Consider the following 19,639-nt stretch of genomic DNA (forward strand, 5'->3'; position numbering starts at 1 on the left):
TTTAAAAATAATGTTCATGCCTCTAAGAGGTAATTTTCTCAAAAATCCACTACATTATTTAAGACGGCCGTATTTCAGTGACGCGGGCATATTTCGCGGTGGTTTGTCTTCTAATAAAGTAATTACTCTGGAACTCTGCCTCCGTTCGAAACGCCGCAGAGTACTGTTGGCAAAAAAGGAAATTTAAGAAAAAAATACTAATATTATAAGTCACTGAGACATAACGGGAACCAGTCTTGTAGAGATGTTTCTAATATACATATGTATAAACAACGCCATAGTTTAAATCATATCAATACAAAAATATTTAATCAATTTTGACGACTATTTTGGCACTTAATATGAACGTCAAAGATTAAAAAAAAGGTAGCCCTTAGGGAGCACTTTACATGTCTCCTAATCATTTGGGCCCTACTAGCCCAAGACTAACTAGTAATCTTTTGAAATAATAGTTGCTTATTTTTTTTAAAGTAGAGTACTTTCGTTACACAACTCCCATTTGTGTACGTGTAATGTAAAACTTGCCTTAGAGTTACACAAGCATTTTCTTCTATTAATTCCAATTTTATTTATCAAAAAATTAATCATTTATCTAAGATCAACAAACGCATCTCTATAAAGCCATACTTTATTTTTTCTAATTAATATTTCCAATAGCTTTTAAAATAAACCTCAACATCTATTCCCTAATTTATGCCCAATTAAGTAAGTTGAAAAGTGAAAACAAAGTTACTCTATTAGGGCCAGCTGTGGGCCCCGATTGACGGGCTTCAATTTCAGTGTCGATCGATAGAGCTTTTAACGATTACTTTGTGTTTGTGCCGAATTGTATAATGTATTTGAATTTGGAAATGTTATGTTTTCTACCACTACAATTAATTTAATTTTTTGTAACGTTACATACTTAAAGAAAAGAAAGAAAGAAAGAAAGAAAAAATGTTTATTTGGCACCAAATTACATGCACTTAAAACCTACACAATATTTAACTTATTCTAATACAAAACAAAAAATATATACAACTTAAAAAAATAATTATAATTTTGGTACCAAATTGGGCTCCGCTCAGTAAAGGCAGTGACGGCGCAGAGCTCGTCACGGCGACTGGTATTCTGCGGAGTCCATTTGCAGAGGAAAAGAAGGCGCATAGCCTCAGCACACAGACAGCCGACGCATACTTATAGATTATGTGTGACTCAATTACACTGGCCTTCCCGCAACTTCGCCCGCGTATAACATACAGTAGGGGGCAGAATGTTAAGTACCGGTATTCTTACTTCAGCTTTTGCAAGTTTAATAAATATTTCTTGTATTTTACACGGAAAGTAAAAACTGTTGCAGAATTTCTAATAGGTGGGGGAATATTGTTCCAGCACTTTGTTGCAGAGTATCGGAAACTACCCCGGAATGCAGCGGTTTTGTGTGTGGGGTACGTGAGACGATCGGCAACTCGTGAGTTTCGCTGGGTGAAAGTTAGCTTGTCAAAGAGATATGATGGATTCCGGCTCCTGATGATACCAAATAGCAAACCCGCGAAATGCACTGCACGCCGCGACTCCATATTCATTAGATCACTCTTGTTTAGATACGGAGTTACGTGAGCCCTACGGGGAATCGGGAAACAAAACCTTGCGCAGGAGTTTTGGACTCGTTGGATGAGATTCTTGGTTCGACCTAGAAGGCATCCGCTGATCGCTGTATCTGCATAGTTCAGCTTGGATAATATTAATGACTCGCACAGATTAATTCTAAGTTCAACATTCAGGTATTGCCTTATCTGATAAAGCACTTTCAATCGATAGTAGCACTGTTTGACAATGTTGACTATGTGGCTTTCGAACTTTAAATGACTATCAAATAGGACACCCAGATTCCGAGCTTCGTTGACCTGTTCAATTCGGTTATCACTGATTTCGATTTCCGGCTTGCTAAGGGTGATTTGCTTAGTTTGTGTTTTTGTTCCTAAGATCATAAACTTTGTCTTTGATGGATTCAAAACAAGACCGTTCGTCTTCGACCATACCGCAATCTCTCTAAGATCCTGGTTTATCTCATCTTTAGCTATCTCTGTTTCGCCGGGCTTGAAAGATTTATAAATTTGTAGATCGTCAGCATAGAGATGGTGCCTGCAATTTTGAATACAGTTAGGCAAATCAGCAGTATAGAGGATAAAAAGAATAGGACCAAGTATAGACCCCTGCGGAATCCCCTGCAGAACCGGGCGCGTCGCAGAGCATCTCTTAGTGCCATCAGACAAAACAACCTCCACCTTTTGCGAGCGATTTGACAGATAACTAGAAAACCAACTCACTGTATCTTTACTAAAACCATAATACATCAGTTTAGCCAAAAGCAACGAAATATTCAATGTGTCAAACGCGCGGGAATAATCAAGTAATACCAGGATTGATCCCTCTCCCACATCCTGCCCTGCAAGTATGTCATCAATCACATCAAGGAGTGCAGTCGCCGCACCCCTGCCCGGCCTGAAACCTGACTGTTTATGTGGCAATATGTTATTTTTACTGAGGTATTCCGTCATTTGCATACATACCACTTTTTCAGCAACCTTAGACAGCAGAGGTAGAATACTTATAGGACGCAGATCTTTTAGTTCCGTAGGATGGTTGACCTTAGGTATAGGTTTGATGATAGATTCCTTCCACCTTTCGGGAAAAACGCCAGTCCCAATAGACATGTTAACTATGGTCGTGATTACACCCAGGGTGCGGGGAAGAGTCAGCATGATCATATTCAAAGAGATGCCATCTACACCCTGCGCATTCGTAGTAATGTTTTTAATTATCTTAAGGACGGTTGCCTCGTCCACGGTTTGCAAGTCAAAAGTTGAACCATTGAAACGATGTAGGCTAAAGTAAGTCAATTGTGACATGTTGATAGCGTTCCCGCCGGGAATATTGAGGAAGTGATCATTAATGAGGTCAGGATTTAACAAATGTAAAGGTAAATCTGTATGTTTCGTTTTGAAATCAATTACATTTTGCTTTAGATTCTTCCAAAGGACACGAGGATTTTTAACATTTCTATTAATAGAGTGCCCGAAAAATGCTTTTTTCTCGTTGTGGATTGCCACACTAACCGTTCTTCTCAGATCCCTGTAATACTCAACGTGACACTCGAGCCCTGTACGTCGACTTCTAGCGTGCGCCTCATCCCTAAGTTTCATCATCTCCTTAATGGTGTCAGTTATCCATGGATAGCTCTGTCGTTTAACGAATGATGTCTTCACCGGTGCATGTCTATCAAAAAGATCCATAACTAACGCATTGAAAGCCATAAGTGTATCATTCACATTGTGACAAAGCGCACCCTCCCAGTCTACACCATTAACGTCGGCATCAAAAAGCTCCAAATCGATATGTTTCAGAGGTCTATAACTTATCCAATGAGGTGGCGGTCTTGCCTTTTTAATGTTTAGCTCAAACGAAACAAAAGCATGGCCACTGAGGTCGGGTATCCAATCAACTATCAGATTACTCACTTTTGTGCTACTGCATACCAAGTCCAGAAGCGTTTCGGAATGATCGGTAAAGTGTGTCGGTTCTGTCACATATTGATTGAGACTCAAACAATGTAAAAACTCCTGCAACCTTTTAGACTTCGTCTCTTCTGCCTTAAGCAAATCAACATTGAAGTCACCTAGTATGACAATGTGGTCATATGCTGAAAATGAGTTCACTGATTCCGTCAGCGCATCCAGAAACGTATCTATGCATAACCACGGCGGACGATACGCAGTCCCTACAACGACCTTAAGACCATTTAGCTTAACACTAAGCCACATTTGTTCAACTGATTGCGAAAGCGGATAATCAAGAAAACGCGCGTAAATTCCATCCCTCAGATAGAAGCCCACACCACCGCCGCGCGAGCGCTCGCCAGGCGGGCGCGGCACGTGCCTCAGCCTGTAGCCCGGCGGTGCAGGTGCGCGCGCTTCTTCGCCCGCCCGCAGCCAGGTCTCATTGATTGCCAGAATATCTACCTCGTGGCGCTGCACAGCAACAAGAAACTCATCATGACGAGTACTCAAAGAGCCGGGGTTCAGCAGGCCCAATGAAAGATTCTTTCGTTTCACAAATTGTATTGTGAAGGTGTGTGACACCTGAATGTATCTACAGTTTACCAAAACCCGCCTCAGCATAGTCACGTGCCGCAAACCAAGATGATAAATCAAAGAGCAATATAACAGTATCTTCAAAAGGCATTCAAATTTCCAACGAGCAAAATCTGAAGCAAGCACACCCAGTGAATATAGCACATTAACATTTGACGCGCCAAAAGCAAAGCGGGTAAAACCTACCAAAACATCGGTCCATATAGTTATATAAAAATATTGCAATAACCACAACACAGAGATCAAGAACTCGGCACAAAGTATACAAGTTTGGACTGTGCCGACAGCCAAGATACAATTACAATAACCAAAATTATTAAAAGCTATTTCGAACAGATTATTATTACTACAACTAACAACCCGTTTCATAAATACCGACACAGCGCAATGCAATTGATGAAAACATGAGTATTTAGTACTTATATAATAACAACTAAAGAACAAAACAAATGATAATATTAACGTTAATGGATCATCACCCACGGGTAAAATACACCAGTCACTTATGAGTTTAAGAGTTAGCACCAACAGTGTCAATGCCAAAAACCTTCGCTATATCTGAGTCCGATCGAATGCGATAACTAGGTGCTCCCTGTTCTCGTCGCACGAATATTCGTCCCCCTCTAGTCCATACATACTTCCAGTTACGACGCTTAGACAACTCACGTGTTTTCTGGAATAGCTGCCGATTAAGTAGCGTAAGGCGCTCATTTATATAGTAAGGGCGGGGTGGGCCCGGCACAGACATGCCCTCCGTAGTGAGGCCGCGCCGCACCCCGGTATTACTTAGTAATATAATTTGGTGTGGAGTTGTTTTATGTTGAATTGGCACTTGAATATCTATGTAGAGTGACGACTGACGAATTTTCTCAATGAATTTTGAACCTTAGAGGATTTGCTCAATGAATTTTCAACATTATTCTTGAAGAAATGAGGTTCAAAATCTATTAGGTCCTAGTAGTTAACTTTAAAGATTTATACATATTTTATTTCCATTGCATTCTGAAAACTTTATTCTTACTAGACTAAATAACCTTTATGATTCATCTACATGCTTTAGATTCAGGTGTAATCGATCTGATTTTGAAGTGTATTTTCACAAAATGTTTCCGGTACATTTTCTTTTAAAATCCGATTTCCACGCAAGTAGGGTCACAGTATACCACTAGTTCAGAACTTTCTTTAGATACATGTGTCTTCGATCCACGGCATATTTTTAGGCCCGCCCACTCGTCGCTTCTCTAATGAACCACGTGAAAATGTATAAATCTACTGCTATCAGTGGTTTCGTGTGACTCCACGATATGACACATTTATGTTTGACATCTTTAATTGAGGTCAATGACTTACAGTTTTATTAATCGATGCTTAGAAAATTAAATTAGTTTTTACTGAAATACTTTCAGTATTAGGTTTCTGTTTTGAAGGCAACTTAAGTATCTAACAACTCTGATTGTAAGAAGAATAACTACAGAAACACTAAGCTCGCTATATTTATTATCAGTTTCATAAGCCAGAAGGACGAAAATGTATTGAGCAAATTCTTAGGCAGCTGTAGATAAAATGAAAATCATAAAGAATTTTAGAAATCACTGCCTAAAACGCAATTGATAAACGCTTACTTTTATCGACTTTACAAAACCCAATCAAAACAAGCTTAGTGTGTCCTACCCTTAAGTCTCGATTCGTGACAAAACTGAAAACATCCCTAAACATATGTTAGTTAACCTCCCCACAATCAGGGGAAAGCGAGATTGCGTCGTAGAAGCGCTTTATATGAATTTAGTTGGGGTATCTTAAGGAAAACTGTTCAGCAGATATTTATTGATGTTAGCTGCTTTCTTGTGACTCTATTCATTGCATACTTTTCCGGTAACACGTACATTCATCTTCTATTAAGCATAGATTTAAAGTCTTGTCTTTAACAAACGATTAATGTATTTATCTATACTTCAATAGACTCTGATACTTACTCGTACAGAGCTGTTCGCATTATAAAAGAGTAAGCGATACCTACGTTTTGTATGAGCTGGAGGAATGTCGACAATGTAGAGATGGTACGCTAACCTTCGTCTGGTTCCCCGGTGATGAAAAGGAGCTGGTGGAATTAAAATACAAATTTTCTCTTTTTAGTCATTGTACTGAATGTCATTGAAAATATTGTGTAATGTCATTGTCAGTGTAACAGTCGAAAACAAATGTTATTCAATTATCTTTAAAGCACTCTACTAGAAAATAATTAGGTAATTAATTACCTGCTGCTCATTCCTCGTGGTCTCCAGTGTAAATTCTGAAGTTCGAAAGTTTAGTTTATGCATCAATCTCCTGTCTTTTGTATTAAGTTTACATGACATGTCAAATTCAGAACGTTCTCACGTATTTGTCAGCCATGCAACTTATAACATTTGGAAGTTGCACGTCCGCGCTGTACTCATACTTATATCTTTCGTATCAAACAAAACTTTGGTCACGCTTAATGCCTTTACGACTGCCGGGGGTGACATAAAGAAAATGAAAAACATTTTGTATTATTCTTGTTGCGCTCTTACCCGCGTAACTTCAACGACCCTCGGTAGGGCGGCGGCACTGGCGCGACTAAGAAATTCTTCTTCTTCTCAGTCGGTACACTCTTGTCAGAGTGGTCGTGGTCATCATTGTGAATCACGATTCAGAGTGATGTTCCTCGTAATACGGCGCCATTCCTCGCGGACTGCAGCTTTACGGCTAAGAAATGCTCTTCTTAAATCTATCATGCTAAATGCCTTTAAGTATCAATTGGATAGTTTAAGTTTTATATCCTTCTCGTTTCATTTATATTCAATCATTGGAAGTGCTGAGAGGAATAGACGGTTAAAGTAGAAGGTGTTGCAAAAAGTTGACCTCTTCATATTGTCTTAAGGCTGATTTTTCAATCGTCAGATAACTTTAAACTGAAGAATAAGTTTGGGACATTGACAGTTTTAGTATGGGAAATATGTCAAAATGACAAGGTTATTGTTTAGTTAAAAGATGTCTGACGATTGAAAAATCAGCCCTTAGAAAACTAATTTATGGGGTAACTAATAATATAATTTATGGAAATGTATATGTCAACGTGAAATTGTGAACTCTGACAGTTTATAATATAACGCGTTAGATTGTAAACTAACAGTGGGTTAGGTTAGGTTAGATTGTAATTTAACTACGTCAGATTATAATCTGACGGAATTCACAATTTTACGGTGACATATACAAGCATTGGAGAACTATAATGTTGCTTGTCTTTTGCTTAATGGATTAAACCTTTTAACTACGACTCAAAAAGCGAAGATCATGATTGAGCACAAAAATATCTTCTTAGCTTCTTTTCAAGCACTAGCCGATATGTTGTCCTGAAGTGGTGATAGAGGAAGTTATATTTACGACGTGTATAAGTGCCCTGAAAAGGGCCTACATACTAATAAAGAATATTATTTGTCCTTCAATATTTTCACCTTTCAATTTTGCATTTGGCCTAATGCGATTTATCGTGTCGTATGCGGCCTGCCTACCAGCGTCTCCCCATCCCGACTGTTTCAGCTTAGACAAATATCCGCAGAAACTAGTTACGTGTTTCGACTCGAACGCACACTTTTTTAATCATAGTGATCCGTCTTCGGAATTTTAGGGCGATTGGATGTTTTCTAGTGTCAGAGAAAGATAATTCACTTTGAGAAAGTACTCCAATTTGTCTGTATCTTAATTTATTCCAAACTTTTTTTGTTTTTTGATAGATACAAAAAATATCTACTCAACAGCTCTGTAGCTAAAAAACGTATGGTGTTGACAAACAAGTACAAGAATAACCAAAACATAAATAAAAGTGCGTGCGTCCCACTATCGCCGTAAGTTACATGCTGAGTATGGGCTCAGTCGACCTCCGAACAAAATTACATACTTCATCTCGGAACAGAGTCCAGCACGAAACAATTTGCTCGACAAAAGATCGCCGGGCACATAGATACTCCCGATATTACGTCGGATCACGTGATACCGGCATAAACTATTTTTCACCACCATCATTTAGTGTGGTCTCACTTTTTTCCCCGTTTCCATGGAAAAATGGGAGCGCGATTGATCAAAGTCAGAGATGCTCGTTACCGAAATCACGTTTATCATAGATCACATTTGTCTAAGGCTTTAGGTAGGTTTTTGTTTGAATTCTAAAAGCATTAAAAGCTCAGGACATTCCTGCAAATTTTAACCCTTTTTCTCTAAAGTTAAGGTTGGAATTTGTCTGTAAATAGAAAGTGTATTAGAACAAAATTATAAGGAAACTACCGGGAGAAGAGTCGCGAGCCACACACGACGGTTACGGGAGAATCCGGGACGCGGGGTGAGTTATGCGACCGCGATATATTTTATTTATGAATTATATCCCACACTTAGTAAAAAGTGGCTTACGTTTCGATAACTTTAAACATTGTAGCTAAAACTTTAAAAACAAAGAACGCAAAGAATAAAATTAAAGACGCATTAAAAGTGGATTAAGAATTATTTTGAGAAATTGTAGATCGTAAATCGTTGTTCTCAGTGCACATTTTTCATGAAAAGCAAAGAGATGAAAGAAATTTCATTGCAACTCTGTTCTTACTAAAGCTCATGTACCTATTTTAGTACTGTAATGTACAGAAAATCGTAATGACTGCAACCGATAGACTACTATGAAGATATTTTAGATCGACGCTTCCTCGTTTACCAGCACACATTCTAGTACGAATTACGACGCTGTCAAGTGTTGAAACTTTTTTAAGCAATTAATGCCGACTCTATCTGATTTTTTTAAAAAGAGGGTTATACGTCGACGACACAATTATGATCGGAGTCTATTAATTCCGTTTCCTCATCCAAAACCTTATTCTTCTATTCTAAATGTACCACAAGACGGCGCCGCCCGCGCCACGATTTGTCAAACGAAACAAACAGTACAGAAATAGTTCTGGTTGACAACTTTATGGCCACCTCTCGTCTGCGTTACGAAATTATACGGCAAAGGAATTTTATTCAACACCAGAGATTTTCCGGTTGCTACTCAGCTGATTTACGGTTCAACTGATATTTATGCGTGGAACGGTTGAACCTTTTTTGGGATGTAATCTCGCGCGGCTACTATTTACCCCTAAAATCTATTAATGACTTCCCGGTCATTGTTGGGAAATACAGATAAAGCATGTCAACGAAAATGGAAGTACGGAAAGATTTTTGAAGCATAATAAATATTACTAACCCTGAGTTGTAAACTTCAACAAACGTCAAAAGTCTGTCAACCATACAAAAACACCGGGTACCGTTGCAGTTATGGTTAAAGTTAAGGGGATGCAATTCAGCTTAATATTTTTATTAATTTCTGCTAAAAGTTAGCCACAATCGTAATTGCCTTCTTTCTATCTTTTTAGATCTCTTATCCATTCGCCTTCCTCTTGCTGTTTTTTCGTAATTCGCATTTTTTTTTAAATTCTCTCTTTGCAGTTTTATTGGCACCAGTTTTATTTTCCACAATATCGGAGACAGTGCTGTATTTATTAATACAACAAAGCCTGCAGTGTCCGGAGTCAGCTGGAGGTCTGCGCGTGACGCTAAATCATACGCGGATTTACGAGGTGTCCGCAATCGACTCGCAACTGCGCAACTATCTTCGTAAACAACTGAAAAATAAACACGCCCCTACTATAGTAACTCACTTGGAAATCGCTCACGGTTTCATACATCCAGTTTTCAAAAAAAGTAGTTAATGAAAAGGCCTGGAAATCCAAATCCAAAATGGTCCAAATCCATTGCTGGTAGAATACAGAAAGACCAGAAAGAAGTCAGGTGATATTCATTTCAAAATCATTAATCAGATAAAAAATTATGTTCTCGACTCCAAAACTTTTATTTAAGAACTTCTAGATTAGGTCCTACTTCTAACTGGTTTGTTGTTTCGACTTAGGTATTCTGTAACAGCAGTGACTGGTGTCAAGTTCTTCTTGAAGTCTGCATTAACCGCTATCATTAAAAGTATGTTTGAAGACCTCACTGATTGACGAAAGAGCTACATGAAACTTACCTATTAAAAGATAGACATCATTACAGTCTAAGGTTTGACGACCAAATCAATAGCGTGAACTAAAGTAATGCATCTTTAAAGTTTATGTACAAACAACGATGTTTTATCGCCGTTTTGTCAATTGGAGAACAGCATAGCTGATCATGCATGCATGCAAGTACCGGCGTGTACCGCGGCGTTGCCAACTCGACCTCATCTTATTCTCTTGGCATCGAAGCAGGCGACGTCTCGCTGATTTACTACGCCGTACCAACCTACTAAAGTTTTCGGATTAAATAGTTTTTCTCGTTCCAATATTTGGCAGCGGCATTATTTTTTTGCGACGCTTTTTTTTTGTTGTCTGCGTTTTAATTTATTCCACCTATCTGCATTTTGATTGCGTGTGCGGTAGGGATATGATCGTGGCTAGAAAATAAGTATTTCACTGGTTTATTTTCAGTTGATTTGCGAAGCTGTTCAGAGATATTTTGCAATCAATAATTCGTTTCGATTCATGATTTTTCATGATAATCAGCCAACCAAACCAACTCACTATTTGGTATAGACAAACTACTCTAATTCACACCAGGAAGTTTAAACCTCAGCTATTCTATTCCTACTTTATGTATACTTACTAACGTCATGTCATCGCTCCGTCTGCAGTCATCATTTGCCTAGACCTGATCTCGACTCTAGAACTCTTTAACCTAAATGGCCATCTCTTCCACAGTAGGATCATTTCATACCTACTTACTCATTGCCACAGCACTATGCCTTTAGATCCTTCTGTGTCGGATAACTTAATATCTTCTCTATTAATAAACCCATTATAACTTGGATATGCATGGGAGCGCCCAAAATAGAAACACTTTTAACCCTCAAATGCCTGTCTTAATGGCATAACCATCGACAAAATGCCACAAGAAAAAGAGCGTTCACGCACGGCCTATTAGGACATTAACGCTCAAAAATAAATGCAGTGTGAAAGTTCAATATGGCAACACGATAGGAATGCGTTTGAATCATAGAGTTGTAGAAGATAGATGCATCTATAATGGATAGTGATGGGTATGATGTATCGTTTCGTTGATAAAAACCATGTGTCTAAATGTCATCTGTCATTGCTCAGAGTAATCCTGATTTATTAAAATTCTACCACATTGAATATACATGATGTTTTTTGGTTCATTCTAAAATTTTAAGCCTTAAATGGTGTATTACAAAAAGGTGTTTCGTAAAAAAAATGAAAATATTTAATTTAACTCTCATTGCTACACAAGCAAATGTTTGAAGTAACTTTTTGGTCGGATTTTTTTCCATCGTGTCATGTTTCGCGAAATTTACGCCCGGCTTAAACCGTCCAAAATTTTAGCTTCGCCCGTCCAAAATCCTGATATATGGCCGCGAGGGGGGCAGGGTAGCACACGAAAAAACCTCTTGTGTCCCTACCCTTTAATATTAATATCCCTTGCCCCGGGAATTGTATTAGAATATTATGCAATAAATTTTAAAGAAGACGAATTGCTGTTGCAGTGTTATTTTTCTACACTTTGAAGATCTCTCTAGCGTTAATAACTAATATCGTATAGCAGAAAAACATGCTTCTGTTATAGTACCTACCTATGTATCCACACATACACACAGCCCAAAAATATTAAAACCAAAAATATCTTATCTAGATTAAAATAGGTGTAGATACAGATTTTAGAGGACAGACACTGTAGAATTCACAAAGCTAACCTAACTGAGAAGTTTTATACTGTAACAAAAACATTACATCGATTTAATAGAGCAAAACAAAGGTTGTACGAGTACTTGACATACTGGCTGAAATATTATTTTAAACAATCACAGCGAACAATTAAAAAAGATCGTAACACTGGCCGAAAACCATGCTACCAATTTAAAAGCAAAACTCGCAGCTCAAAAGTAGCAATCGGCGAACAATACAGCTCAGTAATGGCGGGCCTCGGACGGGGGTTGGATTGATGGCCGCAGGTGGGGTGGGGCCCTCAACAAGACTTTTTAAATATGGATCCCATCCCGACTTGCGGGATAAAGAACGATTGGATGTGTCGCGTCTTTATTACCTGTGTTAGCTAACGTTCGTTAGAATTTTAAATTTTTTAGTTTTTTAAAATTCTGAGTTCGTAATTTGAAAATTAGAACAAGTTGATAAAAAAGACTGCGTAATAGAATTTTTCTTGTGTTCAATTGAATATGTAAAACATTGTCTATGATAGATAATAATGTATGAAAAGAGATGCTACTGTTTTATACAAACTATGATACAGTCAGTTGTTTAAAAAAATACAAATCCCAGAAGCATTATAAAAATTAACATACAAATACAGCTACTTCGCATTAATCTAAAATACGTTAACGAATGTAATAAAACCCTTATCCCGATACCGGGGGAGGGAATCTGAGACAATTTGCCACTCCCGCCCTCTAAGCCCACCTATGCGTCTTTCTTATTGCCGGAGGATCCCGAATATACAACTAAGATTAATCCCGCTGAAAGAAAGGGTGTTACAACCCTTTTGTAAGCAAGAAAAATTACTTGAATGTTTGATGGTTGAGCAATTTTAGTTGTTGCTTTTAACGCATGGCATATAGGGTGACCAAAGTATTTTCTATGACGTGAAGAATGATGTAATGTAATTTATTACTTTACTTGAACTAGGGTAACTTATTAAGGCATACGACAACGCCATTCTTGTAGCGAAGGTTTGGGCTGACACTGTGTAGGTTTGTTGTCGACACGATACAACAATAAATAACAATTATTGAAGTCTATAATACTTAGTGTCTAAAGTTCAAAAAAGAAATGCGAACTAAGCTTGATTTTTCACTTAAGTCGGAAAAGGCTACTGAAATATGAAACTCTAAACTACATTCCTGAAGTTTTCTTTCATACTTACTACTTTTATTCATCTGATGTTGTGAGTAACCTTTTTTGCATAGAACAGCGAAATACAGTAGCTATTCTAAGCTGATTATCTAATTTTAAAGTACTTAAGCACCTAATTAAATAATCTCCATTCTTATAAAACTGTTTACGCCGTGTCCATCTAAGTCTAATTAAGCCATTATTTTATTATACTCTATGTAATAACATTCATAAATAGTCAAATTATCTTCACTTAACATCTAAAGCTTTGTACTTAGCTAACGCCAAATCCACAAAAGTATTTTTTCCTTCTATAAAATTTTATATCATACTTAAAGAGTGGTTTAACACATACTTACACTACCGTTGTAATGCGTGAGAAGCAGTCAGTTAATGTCTTACTAACACCGGAGTACGTGTTAATTGGGCTTTTAATCATCAGCCCAGATTTGACCGGGCAAACGGACATGCATTAACGTAATTAAGAAGTGCAGTTAACATGTTCCCGTATGAAAGGTGTGAAAGTAAAGTTTGTTTCGGTACTTTCATGATTTCGGTCCGCGTGTTCAAGGAAAAATAATGTTTAATCCTATGCTGATAGAGATCGGATTAGCTTAACTTAGATAATAGTGTAACATTACTAATTTAATAAAGCTGTCATTATTTGCTTCATCCCAAACTCATTAAAGTTTGACTATTTGATACGCTAACAACAATCATAATTTAGTCGCCCAAAAACTTGCTGGTACTCATCATACTTACGACTTTGTTCTTTGCGGGGTTCGAACCCGACAGCTCGTGTTGTAGTCTGGTACGCGAAAAACATAGTACCTTTATGGATAATTATTTAGCTCTATGAATTACGTTTTGGCAACGCTTATTCATTTGAAATAGTTTTGGACCCTCCATATTTTTTGCATACAACAATACGCCTCCAACAACGATTACAACTGCTGCAATTGTAACGTTTCCACAGCGATCGATATTCATTATATCCACGGTCGGATGCTCGCAACCCTTATCAAGGGAAGACGCTGGTTTTTTCTCGGTTTTCCCAAATAATTTATTTAGCCCGCCGTCAATTTATCTTGCGAGCTAATTTCGTCGGCCCGGTGGCTTGTATGTTGTAATTCAACGAATTGCGCGTCCCGCGAGATTTATGGCGCGCGCACTTGACGGAGCGGGTGCCCTTCTTCCTTTGTTCTAGCCACGGAGCTGGACTGATGGAAATAGAGCTAGGAGGGTAGTGACCTTTTTGAATTAGTAACATTCGTTATAATAATACATTTTAAATTAAATGAAAAAGTCGCAGAAAACTGCGACTTTTCGACAATATAGGGTGTTTGTCTCAAACACCCTATATTGTCTTAGTCTTGGTGGTTAGTCCTTCGATCTTCTCCCATGAATCAATTTCAGCGTCTTTCGTTGTCTTTTGACTCAGTATCTCATCATCATCATCATCTCATTTTTGATTCAGTATCTCATCACGCGCCTACCGTTCCCATTCGGTCTCCTTCTAGATTCTGTAAAGTACCTAAAAAGATTTTATCTTTATATTAATGCAGTAATGATATGAATGACAGTTATGTAACCACTGAAAAAAAGATCTTCTTTCAGTCCCATTTCAGACCCGATTCCAGTTTCAATCTTCTGGGGTGTCCTTTCTACTTGTTTTGTTCTTCTCTCCTCTGGGCTTCTTTCTCTACTTCTCCCACTCATTCTGTATCTCCTTCCTGTAACACAAAAAACATTGTATTATTAGATATTGCAGCCTTAATAATATTATCTACACTCTACAGCAAAACTTTTATCTTTATCCCGCTCTATGTGACCAGCCCCTGCCTCCCTGTAACACATAATCGTATCAATTATTCGGTTGGCGTCCTTCTTTATTACTTTCCTTGGCCACTGCTACTATATCTATCTACTATCGTATACTTTTTGTTTCCTCTGCGTACTTTAATTTATTTTCCTTACTTAATAAGAGTCGAACAAAGCAACAGTAGGTTCCTACATTTCCTTTTAAATAAATATTATATGTATTAAGTTTTCTTGAGAGTACCTACATTTAGGCAGATTTGCACCAGCTAACTTTAACGGTAACTGTAACGATAACTGGCGCTTTTTGTATAGTTTGACAGATTTTTGACGTTTGTCAAAGATAAAGTTAGATGGTGCAACCCAGCCTAAGTATGACGTATGAAGATCTACATTATTATTTAAATTGATACAGCTATAAATATGTATAGAAGTCTAACTTAATTTGTCACAAACATTAACACACGACTAATCTTTTCATCACATTACAGTAAGCTTACATAACTACAGGGTGTTAGGTAAATGGGTATATGAGCCGACACTAGCCCATGTTAACATGGGCATATAAATGGTATGGTGAAGTCAGAAAATTGATATCTTCGTTTTAATTATTTTAATTTTCATACAAATCGGATTTTATAAAATTTATTTTGTATGAAAATTTAAAAAATTTAAATTATGATATCAAATTTCTGACTTCACCATACCATTTATATGCCCATGTTAACATGGGCTAGTGTCGGCTCATATACCCATTTACCTAACATCCTGTAGATAACAGAAATGGAATATTCTTTTTAAAAACAATATTAAGCCGAGTCCAATTGCGCTGAAATATAAGGCGAGGCGCTCACGAGCGATTTTGTTATGTTTCTTTCTGCTGAGTCCGGATCAGACAGTCGTCCCGCTCGCGCGCGCCGTCGCGAATGGGCTACATCAGCAGTACTGGAACTATATCGAGCTGATACTACCGCCTGAAAAAATCTTCAGTATGTGAAGTTACGCTTTTTTTAGTGGGCACCAAATCGTTGTACAGAAATCAGAATACAGCTCTTTGTGACCCGAATTTGATTTAATTACTGTAGAAAATAATGTGAGTTGTGAGCAAAAGCTCTGAAGAAAATCGAGAAAAACATCCCGACCGAGAGTGTTCAATGGCAAAGTATTCACAATAAAAAATGTTATGCATTGCTAAAGTTGCTATACTTTTACATTCTTAAAATATGACCGCTTTTACATTAGTTCAACAGGTTTATTAATTCTTCATATCCATGTCACAATATTAAGCTCGTAAAATATAACGTTACGTTATCTCAATTATCATACCCCATATTTTCTATATCTTGCGACGAGATCAATTAGAAATCGGCTATGCGTAGACGAAAAATTCCACATTGAATAAACACGGGCCTTGGCACACTTAATTTATTGGTGTCTCACACGCAACAGCTCTGTGTTGTGTCCGGCGTCTTTGTAAATCAGCATATGCAAAGTGGTATAGTAATAAATCTAGCAGCTTTTGCTCGTTCTCGCATCATGTTACATCTTAATTTCAGAGCGGGCGCGCCGGAGCTGCCTGCCAGAGATACAGCCTTTTATCAAATACGCATTACGCTAGAAATTAACTTTAACTGAAAAAAAAATCGCCTTTCCGTGAGCTTAAGCGATAAATAATGGAAAGCTGTTAGAATGCTGAGTTTGTTTTAACATGCCCATGGGGCTCGCGCGAAATTATTTGCATTTTAAGTCCGCCCTTGTTTATGAGAACGTACTTCGAGATGACGATATTTTACTGTGTGCTCGGAGACTTAACAAGTGGATCGCAGCTTCTGCGTCTATTTCGCATGCTCATTATTATAATCGTGGCCATACCGAAACAATTGCACAACGACTCTTGCTTTTGTTTAGCATTTCTTATCCCAAACACGCTCGCTTGTTTTTATAATTGGCATTTCGATTAATTTGCTTTTTCTTTTGTTCCAGGTTGTCGCCGCGCTAAGCGTTGTCAAAGCTTGGGTAGGTGTAGGCTACACTTGTAAGTTAGCGCCCCCGACTTCGGCCGTCAGTGCCTCACGAGCTGGTAGATCAAGATATCAAATTGGCCTATCGAATACATTTTTATGCCAGCCCACGCGAACGTTTAGGCAATCGACTGCCGGTGATTTATCGTCAAAATTTCCCGTTAGTAACGCTTACCGAGCACACTCCGCGTATCACTATTTCACAAATAAAAGAACCAGTCGCGATATCATCGTCGACTATAAATTATATGAAGCTCGGATGAAAAATCGCAGTTCGGTGTCCGCTTATTTATCGCTTACCTTAACTTGTGAATGAATATATTACGTCGGAATGTCGAATAGACGCATTTATTAGAGCGCGGTTTTGAGGCGGAGATGAGAATGGAAACTAGTGATGTACGGTGTCCGTGGTACGGAGTATCGAGTGATGTTGGTAGCGGAGCGGTATCGGGTGATCTGCTATCACGTCGCTCGGCACAGTGGCTGTTCGGCGCTAGGAATAGGTCGGGTTCCCGCGTTCTCCCGTGATATATTGTTCCGCATCTCCGTGTATAAATCTTGAACGCCTGCTGAGGTACACGGGACGCGCCGCGCCACAGCTCCGAGCTTCAAATGGAATTGTGTTTTTATTTATCGTGCGAATCGGACCCACTATCGCTCACTCGAAATCGCGCTTTATCGGCCAAAACGCGAGTCTCGACTGCGGGTCTACTCTTTATACTTACTCATGTGTTATTTTATTTAGCAATTGTTTGCGATTTCTCTTCTCTGTGATATACTTTTGTTCTGTAGTAAAATTAGAAAGTATATTTAGTTATTTTACCTTTTACTATTATTTGTATTAGCGTTAACAGACTGAGGCGGCGATAGTGGGGACGTGTAACAAATATTTATTACGCAATGATATTAAAAGGCATGTTCAATGCAGACACATTAACGAGATATGCATCGACCGAACGCTTTTGGTCCTTGGAGTGAGTCACTTCCCTTAACATCGAACTAACGGTTAAGGATGAGTTATTGTTAGAGTTTTTACATAATTGTTTTTGAAAGCCCTTTTTAAGTTCACCATTATCGTTAACGACCAATAACATCACTTGGATGTGTACACATGTCGTCCATCTTTCCGAACCTACTTTAGTCCTCCAAACAATCCAACACGTGGCGTGTAATCTCGTTGCTGTGTCTGTTGCACTGAATGTGTTATAAACTACTAGTGTAAATATTAAGTCTAGTGTATATTACTACGTACGTAACAGAAATCTGATGTACAACGTCGGTATACGTTCTTAAAATACATGGTAGGGATACCTGTAGCAATCTTCTACATAATATATTATTTTATTGGCAATGCGCATGAACAAAATAAAATTACAATTATGACCATAAATATTCATATCGCTGTAAGACAACTTTATAAAGAGATCGTCATAAATCATGATTTAATATATACGCTACGTGTGAAGTTGAAGAACCAGAATTTTCCGAATGGATTTTGTTTTGTTGCCGTGCGCAGTGCCAGTGGTCCTATATACGTAAATGCAAAAGCTTTAGTATGAAGAAATATTCCATTTATTAGTCGATAGCTTAACTTATTATTAGAGAAATAGTTTATCTATAGTCACTTGAAAAAATGACAAGAATCAAAACTAGTTGTGCCCAGTATACGAATAGCTAATTAAATAAGTAATAATGTAATTTATTTTAAGATACAGTAGCGTTAATATTTTTGGATTCCTATAAACATATACGTAATTTTATCTTCTGTACTTTAAATTGGTGAAATTTTGTCGAGACTCTTTCAACTTTTCCTTTTGTCTTCGAAGTGCCAAAATAATTTCGTGTTTAGGAAATCATCATGGACTCATCTAATTACCTCTTAAAAGTTCCTTATTTTATTAGTTGCTTTATTTAACATCAGTTTTTTTTACTTGAAAGGATCTTCGTCAAAATTTTCGCGTCGTTTTGTTACATATTGTAAATATACTTATACACTATTTATGTACCTACCGCTTCATCACAAAACAATTTATTAGTGGAACGGAGTTTAAATTAAAACACTTGTTTTTGTATCTCACTGCATTATTGGCTTGTTCCGTGACGCAATAAATTTGCTATTAAATAAATAGGTACCTTATTTATTTTACTGAAATCGTGCTCACGAATAAACTACTATAAATCTGACCTGTTTACGAAGCATTTGTCATACGTAAATACTAGGTAGGCGCAATTTATTGTAATGTAACATAATTAATTAAAATTAAATAGTAATAAATGATGAAATACTTAAAAAGCTCGAGGGATTCTAGTGTAGAAAATGGTTTAATGTTTGTGTTTTATGATTGTAACTGTGTGAAGAGTTGTGTAATATTATTATTATTACCTGTCTACCTATCATATGATCGAAAGCGATATAATTTTTTGTACAATGTCGGCTATAGTGCGAAATGGATTTGCATTAAATAAAATTCTGTTACTGTATTATATGTTTTATTTTTATTAATCTGAAACTTTTCAAAAGAGTCATAAAATTCAAACTAAATAATTTTGATAAAACAAAAGAGAGAGACAGGGTTTTTATTATGTTTGTGGTTTCTGTCAAGAGAGATCTTCATAACTACGTCATCCATGTACAAATTCTTTCACTATTTGGATGATAGATTATTCTAGAAGTAAGGACAACGCTACATGTAGGTATACTTAAGTAATAATCAAATAAATCACAAATAAT

The 19,639-nt window shown here is 37.5% G+C and overlaps 1 protein-coding gene across 1 annotated transcript in view; it reads left to right on the forward strand.

Moving 5' to 3' along the window:
* LOC135076929 (homeotic protein ultrabithorax) overlaps positions 1-19,389 on the forward strand; it is a 183,421-nt gene extending 164,032 nt beyond the window's left edge. Inside the window, exon 3 of the mRNA XM_063971449.1 lies at positions 16,871-19,389. The gene's annotated coding sequence lies outside the window, so the exon portion shown is untranslated. The remainder of the gene's footprint in view (positions 1-16,870) is intronic.
* Positions 19,390-19,639: the final 250 nt, after the last annotated feature.

This window comes from Ostrinia nubilalis, chromosome 12 (assembly GCF_963855985.1).
Source record: "Ostrinia nubilalis chromosome 12, ilOstNubi1.1, whole genome shotgun sequence".
Lineage (NCBI taxonomy): Eukaryota > Metazoa > Arthropoda > Insecta > Lepidoptera > Crambidae > Ostrinia > Ostrinia nubilalis.